Source organism: Nyctibius grandis, chromosome 4, assembly GCF_013368605.1.
Source record: "Nyctibius grandis isolate bNycGra1 chromosome 4, bNycGra1.pri, whole genome shotgun sequence".
In the NCBI taxonomy this organism is placed as follows: domain Eukaryota; kingdom Metazoa; phylum Chordata; class Aves; order Nyctibiiformes; family Nyctibiidae; genus Nyctibius; species Nyctibius grandis.
In genome coordinates, this window is record NC_090661.1 from 93038195 (window position 1) to 93059503 (window position 21309).

Here is a 21309-nt window from a genome sequence, read left to right on the forward strand (position 1 = left end):
TCAATAGTTCTAAGAAGAAAAAATGCAAAATCAAGTCCTTGTGTTCTCAGCTTCTCCCAAATCAGCAGAAATCTCAGGGCCAAATTCAGCACAACACTTACTTTAGTTTGTGTGTTAATTACACGAACAACAAAACAAGTCAAGAATGTAGTGCACTTGGCTTGTGATGAACAAATGAGACAAACCATCCTTTCAGCTTGCACTCACTGGTCACCACAGTCAAGGAAGAGGGAGGAATTAAAGTAACATAGGGCTTTCTAGCATCTATGAACAGAATTACCACTATGCTCTAGAAAGAGACAGGGCAGAACATAAGGACAACTAACATTAACTAATTGGATGTTTTTATTAATGAAAATCAGATGACCTCAAAACTCCAGAGGAGCGAGCCCAGTCTCAAAAAGAGACATTTCAGGCATCACCCAGTACATTTTGTACTCTGAGATTTGTCTGATTGTATAAGAAAAGTTCTTCAATTCCTTGCATTCTTTCTCCCACTCCAGCTGCAACAAAATATGCCAGCAGCAGCTGTTTGTAATAAGCTGGAAGGCATCTTGAGACCAATTGTAATGCAAAGGTCATATTTTCCGAGCTGTTTATAGACAGTAATTTGTAAGGTTGTAATGTCACATGTTGTCAATAATTCAAGGTGGGAAATTGAAACAGTTAATAGGTCATCAATTCTTCACTTTCCCACCTTATCTCTTTCTCTCCAAAGAGCTGTTAAACCATGTTTCATCTGAGCATATTCCTTGAACCCCAGACTCAAAGGTTTCATTTGTTTATGGAAAGAAACTTAGGATGGTAAGATGTAAGTAATCCCTTAACAGGCACCCAGGGATCATAACAGATACAAAGTGCACATTTCAGACTTGGGATATAAATTCCTGTTAAAGGTCTATTCTCACTGGGGCTCTATATTCTGTAGAACAGGTTGATACTGTCAGAGTGAAAACTATTGTATTTCAGCAAAAAGAGTAGGACTTAGTCAAAAATAACTTCTTAAAGGAAGTGAGATCTATTCAAAGTAAGATTCTTTCCCCAGTTCTTTTTTTTTTTTGAGGGGGGGGGGGAGGGGCACAGAATCACCCTGTCATTAGTACATGAATTACAGGTTGTTCCTTTTTCCTCTTATTTCCGCCCCCCCCCCCCCCCCCCCCCATCCTATTGCAGCCACCAGCTAAAGATGAACCAACTCCCATTGGTGTCATCAACTCTGACAGGCAGTTGGGGCAACGATGCTAACAAGCACAAGCATTGATGTAACAACAATGTATAAAGTTTGCACTTTCGAAAGCTGCACCCACTGAGTGGGACCTCTTGCTACATTCCCACCCAGGATCTCAATGAAATTAGTGCTGGCAAAATAATACTTTGGGAAACTGAGAACATCTGACCTGTAGCACTGATGCAAACTTTCTCAAGGAGCAGATTACACAAAACTAAAGAGAGCTGTATGGTCATATCCCCATAGAAAGACTAAAATTTCGTCTATTATGTCAAAATAATGCAAGTGTCTCTGGTCACAAGATATGATTCATAGTCTATCATCTGAGAAGCCTGAAATCAGTATTATGGTGAGGAGACTTATCCACCTGATTAGGGAAAATTCCTCCAGATAAAATTGTTAAATCATTCTCTTTATCTTATTTAGAGCAAAACCACACACATATACAAAAAGCTGAAGAGTGTAACAGGACTGGAAGACAGGTAGAACCATGAAGGACAAAAAACTTGTTACTGAGCCTCCAGTCAAAAGATCAAATCAGCTGCCCATGAGCTAGCTCAGTAGTTACCTGCACCAGCTGCAGACTCCCCACTGACAGAGTGCAAAGGCAGCTCTTGGTATTAAACTACACCCTCCAGATATGAAGAGGGTATCTGATATTTACCTCCACAGGGTTCAAAGCACATTCAGCTCACATTCCCATGCCTTTGGGAAGGAGTCCGGCAGAAATTAATGATTCCACCTTTTAATGGACCATGCTATTTATAACTACTATATATGTCAAGACATATTAACGCTAAATATCCTTATGGAAGGTATGAGGCTTGAGATACTTTCAGCAGCACTGTGGCCAAAATGACAGTCCTCTCAAGTTAAAAAAAAAAAATCCGAAGGTTTTTAATGTTTAAAAAGGCCCTCATTGCCCTCTACACCTTTCCCTCCCCTGCAAACCTCTAGTCTCATACTTCTCTTGCTTATTTTTTTAACCATGCTGGAGAAAAGCGGGAGAGATTAGATCTGGTGGAACAGGTGGAAGTTTTTTCACCAAGAAATGACAGATAGGAACTGCACCCATTCAGGAGTCTGAGCAAGACAAGGAAGGATGAGGGGGATAAAAGGAGGATAAAACAGAATAAAATAAGGATAAAACAATCAAGACTTTGTAATTACAAGACATTCTGACCTGAAGTCCTTCCTATCTGTCAGAAAGAGAACTTGATAGATTTTAGCTGCCTCGTAGTTATAAAATAAAAAGCACATGCATATCTCCTGCAGAGGGTTCATCTCTTAAAACTAAGAGGCAGGATGGTAACTTGCACCTCCCATCTTCTTTCCCTTGGCACACATTTTACCAGGAAGCTAACTCAAAAGGAGGGGGAAGTCAAAACATATTATAAACCAACGCACAAAAATCTTATTAACCCACTAAGATGTGTGACTAAGATCCTATTATCTGAAGGATAAACAAACCTAAGCTGCCTTCTGTCTATATCCTCAAGGCTTTGGCAGAAAGTGTAGAACAGGCACAGTAGTCCCAAGTGACTGGCAACCTTCATCTTCATTTCTCCTCCTTCTCCTCATTCACTGTTCAAGTGGGATGTAAGGGGAGATATTCTCATCTTACTATACACAAACTATTTAAGTTTGGGGTTTTCATGCAGTCTCTTTGGAGTGAAAAAGCCAAGTTAGTTCCTGTCTTCTGCTATCAGCAGAGGGCAAAACCAAGAACAAAAGGCTACTGGGTGGAAGCCTATTACCAGAACTGCAGCACCCAAATTACTGACCATTTTTTATGACTTCTGACCAGTGCTGTCTTCCAGGTGGAACAATGCTGATTAAAATCTTCCTGTGGAATCTGATGCCCTTTTGGACTTCCAGACATAAGAAACATCACTGGTTTGGTCATTCCTACCAGTGAGAGTATCTTCCATCACTAAAAAAGAGTAACCTCTTTTGTCTCTCCATCACTTCCTTCAAATCCTTTTGCTATGCTTTGGGCTAAACTCCCAGCTCTTACATTAAACAAAAGCAGACCACCACACAGGTGCAAGGATGATTTCCTTATGGGTATCATCTTGATCCTGGAACTAGCCCACACATCCCAATCTCCTTATTGATTTTGCCATATCCCTTATTAAGATTGTTAGAAGTGGAAAGCAGTGCATTAGCTATCATTTTCAAAATTCCTGTAACTTTAAAAAAAATACTATTAGTGCTTATCAACAAAATTAACTAACCTGCCTGAAGGGTGTAGTGTAGAAAAATGGCTCATTCCTCTCAACACACTGCAGAGAAGTGTATTGTTTCATTAGCTGTACCAATGCGACAGCGAAAACTGAAGGAAACAGATTTTGAGCTCTTCTGAGTTCAGACTCTTTAACACAAATGTTTTAGACTGAAAACATTGGGGTTTCAGGATTGCTGGGTGTTCTTCTACAACACGTTAACATCATACGAGTTCCTTCCTACAAATACAGAAGTATTGATTCCCAAGCTCTACTGGCAAGATTCATCCCTTCAAGTCTCACAAAGGATCCAGACACTCGAAGCTCTGGCAAGTCACAAAATAATCTGGGAGCACTAGAGCATTGGTTTAGAGATTTAATTTCAGAAGCACTCAACAGCTTGAAAATTATTTCTCCACCCTCAGATACTCCTTTCCTACAAAGGAAACTATTTCTAAATGCAAACCTACAGCCAAATAAGTTTCTCTCTCCCACTTACACCACATTTCTGATTTTCCAGCATTGCATTCCCAAATTCTAGTCCACTGATCTTTCTACTCAACCTTATTAAACTTCATCCTATAACAAACCAATCTGCCCTTGGCCTCGACTAAGAAGGGGTTTTAGAGATCTGGATTTTGCCCCAATGCTGGACATTGCTTCCATACCTATCTCACCTGCAAGCCATTACCCCACAAAAACACTAGAGAAATATCATGAATTCATTTATTACAGCAGAGAACCCTTCTGAATTATTTCTAACCAAAACTTTCAGCCCTGTCACCAGTTCACTGACCCATCCACTAAACTAATTTGTCTTACACTTACAGTCAGCCATTTATCAAGACACAGGTATGGAATGAAGCTTTATATTCCATTCCCTTTGACTTATGTTTTACATTTGACACATGTACCTCCAGGGAAGCACATGCAATTTTTTCCTACCATCTCTTCTGCTTGCTCAACACCTGTTCTCAGGAAGAATGGTATTTCCACATTTCTGCCTTTGAGCTACCCAAGCAACTGAATAGATAACGTCTTATGGAAGAAAAATATTCTCATCACATCACCTACCACACCTTTATCCTCATCTGCCTGTTCCATAAAGCTCAGTAGGGAAAGCAGATTATTAGCCTTTACCCTTGGTTTGCTGTTAATCTAGTACCTCGGTGATGTACCATAAGCACAACTAGCCGTGTATATTCTGCAAGGAGATTAAAGAGGCAGGAGACAAACTGGTATCAGTCTATAGGTTTCCAGTGGAGCACTGATAATTTCCACCAGTTGGTGATACCATTCAGGGAAGGCAAGACATACTGAAAAATTCCAACAATCAGGGTAATACACTCCAAGGACCAGATCTTTATCCAGTGGGAAGCAGCAGAACATCATTAATTATTGCCTCCAATTCCCTTCACTGAAAGATTTGCCTCACTAAGAAACACACACAACTGCGAAAGCCCAAATGAAAGAGGTGACATACCCAAGGGCTGCACTCTTCTGCCCCTCAAACTACACTAAGCCCAGGAGACCTGAAAATTTAATCTCTCCAAGGGCTTTCCCTTATTTTTTTTTTCAACTGCAGAGAAAGTTTAATGTATATGTTTGAAGGCTACATCCCAAACTGAAACAAAGAAAGAAATTCTATTAATACTGAACTTGGTAAAATTAAACTAATCAAAACAAATAATGAAAGCCACATGCTAATTTGCAAAGGACAACACTGATGCTGTTTGCCCCATGCTCACAGAAAACACATGCTTAACAGTGAAGGGTGACTAGGGAAGGAACACTGTATGTACCTTCACTGTGAAAAAGCTCCCTCAATTTTATCACAGGTCTTGCAATATCTGCTGTACTAAGAAGAGTTGCCTGACACTACAGCAGGGCCTTATGTGCAATTTTATGAAATAAAAAAGGTTCTTTCCCATTTGTTAAAAAGATAGAAACTATGACTTAAAAAAAAATCTCATGAAGCAGAGACAAACATATACATCTTCCATCTGGAAAAAATCTCATGAACCTAAAAGCTGTCATTATGAATTTTTTTTTGAATAGTGAAGATGTAATACCAAGACACAGCATTACCAGACAGTGGCCCCTCCTTTGTCTGGAGTAAGTTACAGCCAGCATGAAAAGGTATCAGCTCTACAGATTTACTCATGACAACCCAAAATAAAATTCAGCTCTAAGTAATGAGCTTCCTATCATTTTAAAAGGGATTATCACTACACAAATGCATCTAAAGATTAAAGACTACTCAGCTGTAACTGACTGACATGTCGTTAAACCAGTAAAATCTTTCCATAAAAACTGTCTTATCCTTATTCTTTTTAAACCAGTTCCTTCAATAGAAAAAAGAATGTAAGCATTTTAGAAGATGATTAAAGCAAAACCAGGCTGAAAAAGAAAATGTCACATTAGTTCCCAAAGAAAGCACTCAGGTCCTTTGGCTTTAATTTCCTTCACAGAAAACATGTTACTTAGTGTTAGCTTCATGTTTCTAGCACAGTTTGAAAAGGTGCAGTAAATACCAGCACAAAGTGAACCAGAACATTTTGCTTGAGAAGAAACAGATGAAGGGGCAGTAACTCTGGTTCACCGATACTTCTCTCGCTGGAAAAGGCAGACACTCTGAAGTCAAACACAGAGACAAAGTTTCTTCGTTGATTGCTTCCTCACAGTTTTCCCTATTCCTTTCTCCCTCTGTATGCAGAAAGCAAAGTGATTGCTCATGTCAAACTAGTACAGTGACAAGGAACCCTACACCTGACAAAGGGAAAGGCACAAATTGAACGCAATCCTTGCTGTCAGCTGCACAAGGCACAGCTCAGCCTGGCCATCCACAGCAGTGCTGGAAACACGGGATGACAGAAATGGCAGCCTGATGCCACTGCACCCAGGAAAGCCCTGGTAATCACCCCCAGTGTCCCTGCAAACCCCTGCCATGCTCTTCCTAGGAGGGTTAGTCCCTGTAAGAACTGCCAGGTGAGAGCATGGCAACACACTGATGCTTGACTTCATTCTTGTTCAATAGGAAGCATTAAAATGCCAACATAATTCACAGGTGAAAAGTTACACAAGCTGGAGTTACTCAGGAAAATGCCTTTTTCTCTTTTAATTGGGAAGATGTGGGCAAAAAATCAGGAGGGAACAGAGCAGCTCCTGGTTGAACAGCACTGACTGTTTATGGGAAAACCTCTCCAATATTCAGTTTCTTTTCCAGACCTACTGTGCTCGCTATCCTTGGACTTCTGAAACCCCACATTGCCACAGTAAAGAATGATCGGTCCCACTGTGTTCATCTGCACTAAAGGATAGGCTGTTGTGGAAAAGGCCACTTTAAGTAAATAAAGCGCAACTGATTTTTGTTGCAGCTTGTGCATGGTTATAATTTCCATACCCAATTACCCAGCTTGCACTGGCAATTACATTAATTCCATGCACAAATTAGACATGGCACTGCATGAGCACTTTGTTTATGCAGTGACCTGCATTTCCAATTATTATTATTATTTTTAATCTGGCCCTAAAGCTTTTAGTGGCTGATATTGAAAGACTAGTAGCCAAGAAGGGCAGTAGACCATGGGTCTTCTGGAGACCCGTGTTTATTTCCTAGATATACTACTGTTTTGCTGGATAACAAATTCACTTTCTTCTTTTTCACTTCCCAAGTACTAAAGTTCTGATTTCTGCTTTCAAGTACTTTGAAAAAAGCAGTGTTTAGATAGCAATGGGACCCAGTTTTATGGTGACAAACACTTTGCATTAATACAGGAGCAAATTATTGCTTCAATTCTAGATGACCAGCAAAGCTGATTTATACAGTTCCTCCTTCCATATGTACAACCAACAATTTCACAGTAAAGATTTCAGTATTTTTTGGCTTGTTTAGTTTTTGGATTTGGGGGCGGGGGGGGGGGCGTGCAAAAGGCCGAGATGGTATGAAACAAAAATCTGTATTTCATATCAAATGAGTCTTACCACTTACAGAAAATAGAAAAAATTTATTCACTGTGCTTTGCCCTTCCAAAACTCTTTCCTATATTACTTGGTACAAAAGAAGATAAATAATAAGTATAGGAAAATGGAGTAGGAAGAGGAAGGAAAGCCCCCATAAGAAAACTAAAAAAAAAAAAACCCACAAAAAAACCCCAAACAAACAAAACAAAAAAAAAAGAAAACAACAAAACACCAAACACATGCAAAAGGAAGGAGAAAAGCTTTCAAATCAAGCGTTACCACTCAAAACTGACAAGTTTGTTGGTTTTTTAGGTGCAAATCAAGACATTTATATGTTCTGGATTTTGATGGAAAAAATAGCAGGCTTGCCTGCCTACACTAACCAGCAATGTGACCCTGCATGGACACAGCTCTCCAAAGAAGCACTTAACACAACTATATTGATTGCGTTGGTCTAACTCGGTCAAGGGACAGCAGCACTACTTCTATCAAAGCAGTTCAAATCCTTGTGTTGTCAACACAGCAATACATGTTTAGAAGAGTACTCTACCAGTACAATATATAAACATATCTACACATGGAAAGGACTTTTAGCATAGACTTATAGCCTCAGTTATGCGAGCACCCTATCAGCAGTCTCTAGATTGAAGGCAACTGCTCTGCAATTAAATAAAATGCTTTCTACTTACTAAACAAAATGCCATATTTAATTTCTTTTTTTTTCCTTCTTAAGTAAATAGACTATTATGACTGCAAGTTCTTAAATTGCTTTTAAATGCTGATGATTTGGCTAGAATAGAAAATAAGCAATCTAAACTCCCTTCAAGTGCACTGTTCAATCTCAACTGAACTTGTCTATTTTTACATTAAAAAGGCACGGTCTCATTCACTATTCCCAAAGAAAATAAAATTGAATTATTCAACAGCTTTAAAAATCTCCAAACAGCTGTTTTCTCCACTTACCCATTTTCTTTAGAATTATTCCATCCTTCCCCTCCTCCCACTCAAGATAAAACCCCAAACCAACAAAACATGAAAACACAGCGAAATCCCCTGCAGCAAGGGGTTCACAATCAGTTCTCCTGTGAGCTAATTCTTAACATTTCAAACAGTCACCTATTCCAAGGTATCATTAGTTATTCCAAGCACTACAGTAACAGAGACCCAGACCCTCAGCAGCATTTCATTCCCTTATTCTCACTAGTGAATTAGGCAACTAAAAACATTTGTGACTGAAGAACTGAGTTTTCTCTAATGCGTTAAATCAGAAGTGATGTTATTCGCCTTTGTTTTCTACTTACAGGACAAATCATCTCTTTTTATGCAGGGTACTAAAGAAATAAAGCAAGCGACATGAAAAAAACAGATTCACCTTTCATTCCAACTGTAAGACCGTGTCATTTTTTTCTGTCCAAATCTAGCTTCTGTAAGCCTGTCATTTACACTTATGAGTCACCTTCTATTGCCAGCTGTTGTCTTTCCAAGGGCAGGAAGGAATTAAGTCCCAGAAATTTGCTTCTCAAAGAAGAACAAAAATAAAAAAATAAAAAAATAAAACCTAGTCAAATAAGTCTTTCCTCTCTCCCTTTTTGAAGGGATGTAGCTTTAGATAGCTGGAAACAAAAGGATAGAGATGTCCATGTAAAAATATAAAGCGGGTAAGAACTCAGCGTATCACATCTCCTAGGTGACTTTGAACTCTTCAGGCATCATGCAAAAGATAAGGTGAGATGAAGAGTTTCTAAGTGCTAGTGTTCAAGGAAAATGGGGCAGCAACAAACAGAAAGTCAAACTGTATTTGTGGACTGTTTCTTTGTGTTTCATTCCATGATATTTTCACTGGCTATAACACTGACATTTATTAGCTCTAGGCCTGTAAAGCAGACACAAGACTTATCACAGTCCTAAAAATCAGATAGCAAAAGTAATTTTTCTCCCTGGTTCAGACCGAAATCACCCCAGAATCTGTATAGCAGTGCCAGAGCACCCTCTTCCCAAAGCAAGGCTTGAGAATGCAACTGTCTGTACAAGCAAACTACCTTCAGACCTGCAGCATCATTCATAGGGCTGTAGGAGTAACACAAGAATGTCATTTTTAGGCAGCCTTGTTAGTCTAGAATCTAAGCAACAGAAATAAAAATCAGCCATTCAAAAAAATCAATATCAGCACCATAAGTTTGTACTTCAAGTCCCCAGTTTCTGTCATCCTCTCCAAACGGGATGCTGTCATTACCTGAGCCTCATCACTTGCACATTAAGATGGATAGGTGAATTATTTCCATTAGCCACCAAAGCATTAGGAGTCTCATATGGGAGATTCTGCTGAATCCTTAGATTGAAATGCAGTAGTAGTTAAAACACAAGCCTATGGTTCTTAGAAGAGGCCTTACACTTCATAGTATCAGAGAAAGACAGACATGTCTATGATCTTTACGGCCAAATATATTTTCACACGCACATTAGCAGTGCTTAGCTTGGATTCTACTTCATGAGCTGTGGTCTTACATGCACTGAGCAGTAGGAAGTCTATAACCTTTGGCTATTTAATGTAAAAGCTGTGTGGAAATGGAGCTGTTTTGGGGTGCTGCCTGGCATGAAAAGACGCAGGAGGGGATATCTTAGAGCTGCATACTCAGCCCACTGCTTGCAAGACAGGCATGCATCTGCCATCTGCTCCCAGTTTTCTTTTAGACACCACAGTGCAAGGTAGGACATTATCTAACTGCCCATGGTTATTGAGCACAACTGATTTGTCCATGGTAAGCAACTCAATCTTCACTGTGAACTGAAAATCTCAAGCCAGATGTTCCAACCCCCTGCCTTACAGCAGAATTATCCCCAGGTCTCACACCAGAAAACTACAGTTCTGTAGTTACACAGCTCTGTTGAACAGGTGTCTCTTAGTAACCAGCTTTTTATTTTCTGCTCATCTGTTTCTTTGCAAGCTCACACCTTACCTACTGATGATATTATCGCCTTTGCCAGGAAAGAAGCAACACAGTTTGTAACTGCTTTATATGAAAAGTCCTAAAGTCTTTCATAAGAATTGGAATAGACAATTTTAATATGGTGCTATGTAAAAGTTAAATCCCATACAATTTCAGAAATATTTCCTCTGGACTGAGTTTTTGCAACCACTATACAGATGCTAACTACACAGACAAAAATTGATATTAAATTACTGGTATTAGTTAAAATACAAGTCAGCTTTTATGATTTTTCTTTCAGTTCTTAATACTTAGGCATTCATGTTTATCACAGAATAAGATTGATGTCTTTAATAATTCACTAAATTGCATTCCAGTGTGCAAGTTTTGTAAATGCTGTGATAAACTGTAATTGAAGTAAATCATTTACAAACTAGATGCAAATCCCTCCAAATTGTTTGTTTTGATTTGGAACAAGAATAAAATACCAGGCACCATTTTATTTAAAGTAAGCAGTCAAGACTGAGTGTGATGCTATGACCAAGCAGTAGTCATGCAACTAAGCCCTGCTGTGCTTTCAGGAAACCACAAGAAAGTGTTTTGTTGCAGCCAGAAAAGGAAGACAGGTCCATAAAACAGTGAGAGTCTAACGCAAGCACGTGAGATCACCTTCACACAAGCTAAACAAGTCATGGACATAGGCAAAAAATTTACTTAAGCTGTTATGACTTGTTTTTTCCCAATAGAGCACCAAGCTGGGGCACCAAATCACAACCAGTATTTACTTCAATACCTTTTATTAAGCTGTAAGTGACAACAGACCACTCATCTCTAGACCTTGTCAGTCCCTGTGAGATTTTCACACGCTACATCTCAGCACATACTCTTCAGCCTCCTGTTCTGGTAACTTTCCTCATCTGCACACGCACAAGTACTTGCAGAAATCATTCACACAAACTGACAGAAAGGCTTTTATCTGCAGGCGAAAAATACGTTAAAATGACAAATGTTTCTCACTAATAGCGTAACTGCGTTAGCAACAGAGGTGGGAATTAACATCTCAAGAAGGAAAAATGACATAGAATCATGGAACTGTTTTGATTGGAAAGGACCTTTAAGATCATCAAGCCAACCATGATCACAAGTACTCCCCTGGGAGAAAGGGGCAAAACCCTGTGCTGACTGGATTTGGCACATCACACAATACAATACCCTCAAAGCTGAAAGGGCCATTCAAATTCTCAAAGCCCACAATATCTCCTGAGTCAGAACCCAGTGTGGTATGAAGGTGACCAGCTGGAGGTGAGGGGATAAGACAAACACATGACATGGTACTAGGATGAGCATATCCACAAGGCTCATAGCTCAATACCACACATCTGCACTTGCTCACCTGCTTACCTCTGGTATTTCTAAGCTAGCACTACCTGAGAGATGTATTCTAAAGGACTGCAAACTGGGCTATCAGTACAAGCTAGCACATTTTTCATTAACAATGTTTGTTGGACTAAACATGCAGTGACAAGAAGTTATTTCATTGATCTATTTTCAGTTGAACTGTTTGCTCTTTTTGTATTCAAAAAATAGCAAAAATATAGGAGGCATTCCATGTAAACAGCCTATGTTGGCAGGTTTTTTGTAATAAAAATTACTTCTTTGGCTTGAAAGCTCCTTCAGTTTTGCTAATTAACACATTGATGATGAATACTTCATGCTGAGTCTGGTGATCTATCTCGAACAAAAGATTTTAACTGGATATCAAGCATTTTGAGGGAAGGACATTTCAGCCTTTTAATGTCCCTAATTGTCTTTCTCAATCAACCTATACAATTCCCTTCTCCCTGTTGTTTGCCTTTAAGGTGACTAAACAAAAATATCTGCTTTAAAACAAACCAACCAATCCCAAAAAACAGACAACTTCCACAGGTTCCCATGGGCCACATCCCAACAACTCTCAATCATTTCAAGCAGAATTTGATTCTACTGATTAGAAGTCCATAAGGGGTTTTATTTACAGAGTTCAGCATCCCTTGAAAAGAACTCGAGGGACAAGAGTCTGGCCCTAACTTTGGACTTAAGAGCTTAATTTTAGGTACCACGGTTTGAAAAGACCAGCCATGATCCATAGATAACAAAAAACATATATGGAACCACTTCAGGTTCCTCGAGTAGGAGTAGTTGATTTATCCATCAGTGACACATTTGCAACCATACTGGATGCTGCATAAAACACTACCCTAGACACATGTAACATACAAGTTTATTTCTCTGAATTCTGTACAATTTTACTTTATGGCAAACGTTGGAGGAAAACTTTGGCGGGGGGCGGGGGAAGACCTTGTCAGATTTCCTCAGCCTTGACACTACAAGGTGTAGTTTGAAGGTTTGAAATCTATAAGGTCACATTATCAAGGAGAGAAAGGGACAAGAGCAGAAACCAGTATGTGAAAGCATTAGATCACTACAGGATTACAATAAAGTTATCTGTGATGTAGCACAGCACTGGCAGAAGTAATTAGTACTCTATCTGGAAGATGTATATTACCAGCAAGAGATCTGTGATTACTTTTAGTTGGGCTAATGAAAGACCTGTGCTTATCCTTATTCCAGTTAATTTCTATTCTCTCCTATCCAGCTTTATCGGCATTGGGATTAACATCAGTAATAGGGCTGTGTGCATATTTACACATTGTAATTAAGTGCTGGGGGAAGACAGAAGGGAGCTTTTTAAGATCATTTATTAAAATGCAGGCACATTGCTAATCAGAGTCAAAATTCAGGGAGAAGTTATTAGAAAAAATAAAAACCTACTCCAGGATGAGAAAACAAGAGTTCTGTGGAGCCCTCCTTGGGTAAATGAATTAAGCAGGATTCACTGACAGCATCAAAGGGACTCTATGAAAAATGCTAGAGCACCCATCTGAAAATCTGTGTTACAGTTAAGGCTGGCTCAAAATCTCAGTGTTTCAAGCAGAGAAGTAGTAATTCACCTTGTAGATGCTACACATCATAACAATGAAAGGTGAAGATCTTGGCCATTATGGCCTGGATTCAGCAAAGCACTTAAACACATTCTATAGATGGAACATCTCCTTGATATCATTCCAGTACAGCAAACTGCATAAAAATATGCTTAACTCCGAGGGCAATTTCCCTTGCACTGACAAGATTTAAGCCTCTACTTAACATGACCTGCTGCTAAAACTAAGTATTGCTGGTTGCAATGCACAGTTGCCTATGCAGGTTTGTTGTCAGTGAGCCCCTCGCACTGAGAAGTTTTGTTCAACATTGTAAGGCAACTCATTCACCACAGTATGTTTTTCACCAAGACCTCACTCTTGAGCAGATTTATATAACTTTGCTTTCCAGCAAACATTCTGAAGGCTGGAGCATTTTATTAGGTTTCACTGGATTTGTGTAATTGATAGAAAATAGTTTGGCAGAGATTGAAGATGGTACAGAAATCCAGCTGAAAAAAAATCCTCTGGCCATTACACCAAGATGTGTTAAGTATTTATTACATATTTATTGATATGATTTTTAGCATATCTATTGATATGTTTTATAACATCTTCCACTTACTAACATACTGTAACAAAAGCATGTGAGGCTCAATCAAGATTTCAGTTTCTTCCAACAAGTTAGCATTGAAGTCAGTCAGGTGACTAGATTTTTCAGTCACTTATATCCACAAGGGTTTAGGTGAGCTGTGTTCAGTGTCCTAATAATGTCTTTCCTCCAAGGGCTATCCTTGAGGGCCAGTATTTTTACCTCTCCCATTAAAAAACACCATAAACCTTCTGCCTTGTTATTTACCTCCTTGCTTTCCACAGAGCAGTTACATTTCAGTAGCAAAGCCAGTACCAGCTGCATTAATGCTTTAAAATCTTTAGTGATTAACTGCATTTATATAAGAGCCAAGGAATTTTATTCTTAAGACTGCATCTTACAACCCCTTCTGATGGAGCCAACCTTTGTATGCCACATGCAGACGCACAAGTCAAAACCCAGAAATAACTGCACTCAGCAACAGAGCTACAAACCTCATCAGGGAAACCAAGTACATTATAAACATTAATTAATTTCAGCCACATGCCCTCCTCTGAAGTGGGTAATTACTATCTCCATTCAGCACAAGTAGAAAAAACTAAAGGAGAATGACTTGCCCAGGTCAAACAAGGTATACAGCACAGAACAGAGTGCTCGTAACTCCAACCCAGCACTCTAGCCAGAGAGCCATCCTTTTCCTCATATAACCCACATAATTAAATGATTTCAGTCTGCTATGCAAATTACTAGAAGTCTATATGATGAAAGCAAGGCTACAGTTTCTTCCTCAATCATAAATAACAGGTCCATCTTCTCACTTGCCTACTTTCAGTACTTATGAATATTCACATCAGTGTTTCTCTCTCAGAATGCTCTGGATAAAGAAAAAAAAATAACCTACAAAAAAAAAAATCTGATGACCTGCTGCAACCTGAAGTAATTTATTGGCTGTAATGTGATCAACTGCTTACGACATATAGCCTGAAAGGCAAAAAGGAAGGTCTGTGGACCAAGTCCAAAGTGAGCAACCAGGTTCAGATGATAAAGAGATATTTGCCCACAGTAAGTAGGTTTGAACTGGCAACTTGACAGGAACTTAAGTGATTCACTTCATTTACATGTATATTTAGATTTTTTTCTTTTTTTGGGGTGTAAACTATAAACAAGCCCAACTTCCTTGCTACAGGAATAGAAGCAGTTTGTCAGCTGATTTCATCAGCAATATAAACCTGCAGCTAATTGTTTCTCTCTGTATCATGTGGTTACAGAAAATAATTTTGCTGATTTTAATTCAGTAGAATTAACCCTCATAAACAAAGCTAAGCAAGGCATATGCAACAGAGCACACCCAGCTGGAGTGCCACACTTGGGTTCTGCCTGCACAAAATATGAACCACCTCAATTACAGAGACGAGCATGCTTTGCAGGAACAGGGCAGACCATGCTTCGCTCCCTGCTCCCTTCAGGGTAGTGCTTGCAAGACAGGCTGAGAGAGTTGGGGCTGTTCAGCCTGGAGAAGAGAAGGCTCTGGGGAGACCTCATAGCAGCCTTCCAGTACCTGAATGGGGCCTACAGGAAAGCTGGAGAGGGACTTTTCACAAGGGCATGTAGTGATAGGATGAGGGGGAACAGTTTTAAACTGAAAGAGGGTAGATTTAGATTAGATATTAGGAAGAAATTCTATACTGTGAGGGTGGTGAGACACTGGAACAGGTTGCCCAGAGAAGCTGTGGATGCCCCTTCCCTGGAAGTGTTCAAGGCCAGGTTGGATGGGGCTTTGAGCAACCTGGTCTAGCGGAAAGGTGTCCCTGCCCATGGCAGGGGAGTTGGAACTAGAAGATCTTTAAGGTCCCTTCCATTCTATAATTCCCTTCAGCCTTCCAAACCATTCTATAATTCTCTTCAGCCTGTCTCAGCTCCCTCATCGGCTAAAGAAGAAGGCACTAAACTTTCTTTTGTAGGTCTGGGTGATATCAGGATATAAACTGCCCTGAGCTCGCTCTGAAATCACTAGAGGAAGGCAGAGCCTGCAGTGCTGACAGCAACTCTGCTACCAAGGCTTTCCATCAGCCTCAGGAACCTCACTTCATACTCCTCTATCACTGCTTTTCCTCTTCATTTTGGCCTCTCTCTAGTGTTTTGTTTTGGTTGGTGGTTTTGTTTTGTTTTGTTGTTTTTTGGTTTTTGTTTGTTTTTTACACCCACACCTCTAGAGAGACATTCCTTCTGTTCAGAGCTTCCAGAGCTTGCTGCACTATTTCATAGCTGAACTGCGAATCACTCGTTACCTCAGCAATCCTGTCAGACTGAGGAATGTGGTGGTCATGCCATCTTGGCTCATTGGTCCCCCACTAATGCCTTCAAAGGCAGAGCCATTTTTTTATTTACAATACATCCTTGACACCATTTCTATTTACATTGAATTAAAGTTAATCAGTCAGGCGTTTGCTGCAGCAATACATGTAACTCAGCTTGGCAGCACGACATGATGACTAGCTAAGCAATACTAGCTTTGTATGATTAAGATCTCCTGGGAACTCATTCCATGAGAAGACTTCAGTTGCTGTAGTCATAAACCATTATGCACCCTCCTAAGCAACTGTGTGACCACCTCTTCCAAGGACAGCATCAAAAACTGGAACAGTGGCTCAAACCTGATTTATGAGTGAGAACATCAAGGGTATGCAAGTCCTTAAATTATCATCTCATCCTCCAGCAGGAAATCTTACCCCACATTAACCCTTTCAGTAGGTCTCACAGTGCTGGTATCCTTACTGCCTACTGTCAGACATCAGACTGTCTGCGGACCACCATAAGGGAGATTTTCAATAGCACAACTTTTTCCCTACTTCTTCCACCTCCAACAAGTTCAATTCTCCAAACCTTTGATGGAAATTATCCCCATGTGTGTTCCTTTTACTGTGGCAGCAACCCTGCTTTGCTATTGTCAGGATAGCTGCCCATGCTGGGCATGAGCTTGCTAGGGCTGACCATAACATCTTTTGGGGACCTGCTTGTTTACTAGAAGGAAACATGTGTTTACTCTGAACACACATGCCAGAGAGTTCAGATAACAAGACACATGCTGCAGGACTCCACCTCTGCCAGAAGCCTCTAGGAGAGTGAGATAGACACCTGTTCTCCTCCTCCTGTCATGTCTTCCAAGGGCTGGCCAAAAAACCCCACATTCCTTTGAAGTTATTTGCTGACAGAACCCCTGCAAACAGGTACAGTAGTCACAAGTCTCTGGGTTGTTTTCCCTGTCTATCATGGCTGGAGACCAAACAACTCGACACACTAACCTTGGCTTTGGGAAAGGGGTCTTCAAAATGTCCCAAACAGCTAGAATGTTCTTTTAAGGAAATCTTCAGTAAATCTGGAATAGAACCATCTTCCTGACTAAAAGGTCTTCCCATCAAGGAAGAACAGCCACTAGCAGATGGTGGCCTTCAACAGAAGTGGCTTATGTGAATCCAGAAAATTGTAAATTTTAAATGCATCATTGGTACAGACAGCGAGTTGGGAAGGATTTATATTTCAGATGTCGGCCAAAACTCTGGGCCCAAAAGCCATTACCTACATAATGAATTTGGGCACTACTTTTACATCCATTATGGAGGAAAAAAGGCTACTCTCTATACAATGCACTGCTTTGCAATTTTGCATGGGTTTTAATCACAAAGATAATAGTTGTCATAATATTAATAGCAAGAAAGATGTGTTATGCAAGAAGGAAACAGTTACTCAAATATCTGCAGTGCTTGTCAAAGACTGGCACAAAACTAAGCAAAAAGACACCAATGCATAAAATAAATGCTTTAAAATTAAATTTTCTGTTTGAACTGCAGTCTTAAGGATTAAGCATTTAAGAATTTCAGACCCTGTTTAAGATGGCATCAGAATGGTCAGGACAAACAATGACAGTCTTTGCATTACTGACCCCAACAAACAAATTGCCCCAGCTACAGGAAAGGTTGCCTAAAGGTACACTTTTGCCTGAATAGATACAAGCTATTGTACAGTAAATAGAATCAACTTAATCATTAGACTACAAATTATGTGACAGGTTTTTATTCTCCCTTTACTTTCTGTTAGCCAAAGAACATTTTGGCACTTATGTTTCAGCCCATCTAAGGGCAGGCTATTAACCATTATGATTTCTCAGGAAAAGGGCAAAGCACAAAAAAAAACCCCTCAAACATTTTTCCAGCTGCTAATTTCAGTGCAATCAGAAGAATAAACAAAAACCCACGCCAGCCTACGCACGATTCCTTTTCTTAGACAGATATGCTTGACTGCTGACCTACAAAATTACTAGATTTTCTAGACAGTTATACCTGTAATATGTACATAAAAACATTTATAAAAATTTATATGTGTGTGTGAAAAACAATCTTGTTAAGTCAACGCAAAATGCAGGACATTCCCCCTCATTTTTTCCACGTATTTTATTGAGGCAGAAACTTTGTGGGGAAAAAAGTAATTTGCTCACCTGAAACAAGTTTGTCCCCTCATATTCAAACACTATTTTTTTGTTTGTTTTTAAAGATAAAGCTTTTGTTTTACTGATGCGTAGGGATTTATATTTTGTGAAACTCAAATGAACTTGAGAAACCTTGAAAGTTTCACCAGATCAACATCATTCTTGCAAGAAAAATTCAGGAGAAGATGACTATTTTCTTCCAGCTTTACCTGGAAGTCTGCTACTTTTTTTAATTAGTCATATTGCAGTAGGTTGGATTAGTCATAGAATCTCCTAAAAGCTGCCAGAAAAAGCCTTGCAAATTTACTACTGATATTACACATAGGTTCAAAGATTTAAAGAATTTGACATTCATAGTCCATATATTATGATGCTGAGTAAAACTCAAGACATTACCTGCAATCTTTAAGAGGCTCCTATACCTGAAACAGGACCTACTTGTCTGAGAAAACATTTGTTAATTTTAGTTAAATTTAGCAAAGGAAGAGGCATGTTAGAAGTGAATTTTCAGTAGGATCTGAAAAAGAGAAAAGCCAAATTCTGTGCTTATGAAAAACAAGTGGTTCACAGTCAATATTAGGCATCAAAAAATCCAAAGGATGACTTCATTGCTTTCACAAACATCTTATTCAATCACATTCCGTGGAACTGCGGAGTTTTTTTTACTGCTGCTTGTGCCACTGTGAATGTACAGGTGGCTGCAGGGGAACAGGCTGAGGCTGCGGTCTAACCTTAGGTATATACCTAAAAACTTCCACATTTTTGCTGTTGTCACAGGAATATCGAGGACTGAGCCAGTGTGCTGCAGACACCCTAAAATAAGAATTTAGAGAAACACAAGCAAAACAAGCATGGGATATAAAACACTTGGCTCAAAACCAAATCCTTTTATTCTCACTGCTAGAGTCCTTAACAGCTGGACCAACGCAGAGAGATCTTTCAGATCACCAGCAGGAATGGTCACAGCTACTTTTATGGTGGTTTAATTTTAACACACACCAGATTTCAATAAACCATCCATAAGCCTGAGCTGCTATGAAAGAACAAAATGCATCAGTGCATGTTGCAATGACCAAGGAAGGTCAATACAAGGAATAGGAAGTACCATGGATCACTTATGAACCATGCTGAGAACCCTTTATTGCTTCTAGATTACCTCCACCATAGTGGTCATTCCTAGCCATATTAAGACAAGACCAGGGGGATGATGAATATTAAGGTATACTCTTCATTCTCCAACAATACTCTTCAGCATTCTCTTAAATATTTTCCTACAGCATTATCAAGACAGCATCCTCTGCTGACATGACACTTTGATATATTACTCCTCTAAATAAGTGTTTCAAGAATAAACCTGGTAGTACCAACAAGATCACTTGTGTAAGTGGCTGTGGGGGTGTGAGTCAAGGAATGGCAACAGGATCACAAGCAAATAAAAGGCTTCCTTTTTGGAGTCTCGACATCCATCACTGACTGTACCTTGTGAAAGTGATATAGTCCAATAAACTCAGTACCAGCAGGCCACGTTCCTTTAAAATATTAAAATAGCAATGCTGCAAGTACTACAAACTAGAAGAGGATGTGAACCTACCAGCAGACTGCATTTAAACTGGAAGAGGAAAGAAAGTGACTTGTTTGTCCTTATTACTGTGGGGGAAAAGAAATAATATAATCAGTGTAGCACACCCAAAGCCACTGTATTTTATCATCTTGGGCTTCATTTTTGCAGCCAAAGAAGGATTTATGCTGATTGATTGAAAGCATTACCTAGAGGTTGTGCTATGCTTTATTTATTTGCCAAGGAAGGAGGCTCAGTGCTCATTAGGTATTTATTGCATTGACCAGTTTTATCAAGGCTTTTGAAGTGCTCTAAACAGGCTAATCAGTTGAGCAACATTTATATTCATGCTTAGAGAGGTCACAAATTAATTGATCAAGTCCAAGGAAGCCTTCAATAGAGAAGGTTTTGTAGTTCAATGCTTAGTGAAGCTGAGGCTCTTCTACACATTACCTTCTTAAAGATATTAAATGGGAACTTCCCTGTGTGAAAAATAAGCTCCTTCGCAAGTTTGTTTTTCCCCACAGAGGTCTGGAAAATTGCAACAGCAGGATCCCAGTACAGTGCAATGTAACTGGTATATCTCTGTAGCGGGTGGACAGTGGGAGCAAAATAGGTTTTATACTGATGATATGGTGGTAAAAGTCATCTCTACAGCCACTGAGCACAGACAAAGGCTAATGAATTACACATCCACAAGTGTGACCAGATTTGGCCGTGTTACAGTATTTAGAAACAGGCCCATAGGGAACATTGCCATAAGAACACAGCGCAACTGTGAGCCCAGGACAGAGCAAAGGCACTATATATGTCCTGCTCTCAGCTGGGACAAGAATAGGTCAAAGAAGGTATGGCAGTAAATCACTTTGTGTACCCTTCCAGTACTCTGCAGTGTAGGGTCAAGCCAGCAGAATTTTTTTATTTGCAAAATAACAGGGCAGCATTTTTCATCTAATACTGAAGCAAAGCTATCTTGTGTCATGCTTCAGGAATTGTTACCTTTCAGGTCAGATGTAAAGCCAAGCTCCTAACCCCAAGAATCATTAAAGATCCATCCTACTGCATTTTTTTTCATTAATGTTAATCCCAATGCTCTGGCCATATTCCCATTGAGGTAATTGCTATTTGCCTCTACAAATTCCTCCCTTTGTTTTAACAGGGCCTAAGCAGATCAAATTTATCCCTATGTAACACCACCAGCATCTTTATCCCATTCTTCCCCCAGGTTCTGGGCTTGTTGCACTGGGACAGAGCATATTCATGCCTCTTTTAGCAGCAGCAGCATTGCGCTACGTCATTTCAGCAGTGGATGGTGCAACAACATGTGCAGAGTGAAAAGAGGTCTTTTGTGAACACCTAGAGTGATTATCATCTTA

General features: G+C 39.6%; 1 protein-coding gene across 1 annotated transcript in view; it reads right to left on the bottom strand.

The window, feature by feature from the left end:
* The window catches only part of LOC137661900 (VPS10 domain-containing receptor SorCS1-like), a 304008-nt gene that overhangs the window by 220044 nt on the left and 62655 nt on the right, over positions 1-21309 (bottom strand). The gene's annotated exons all lie outside the window — the stretch shown is intronic.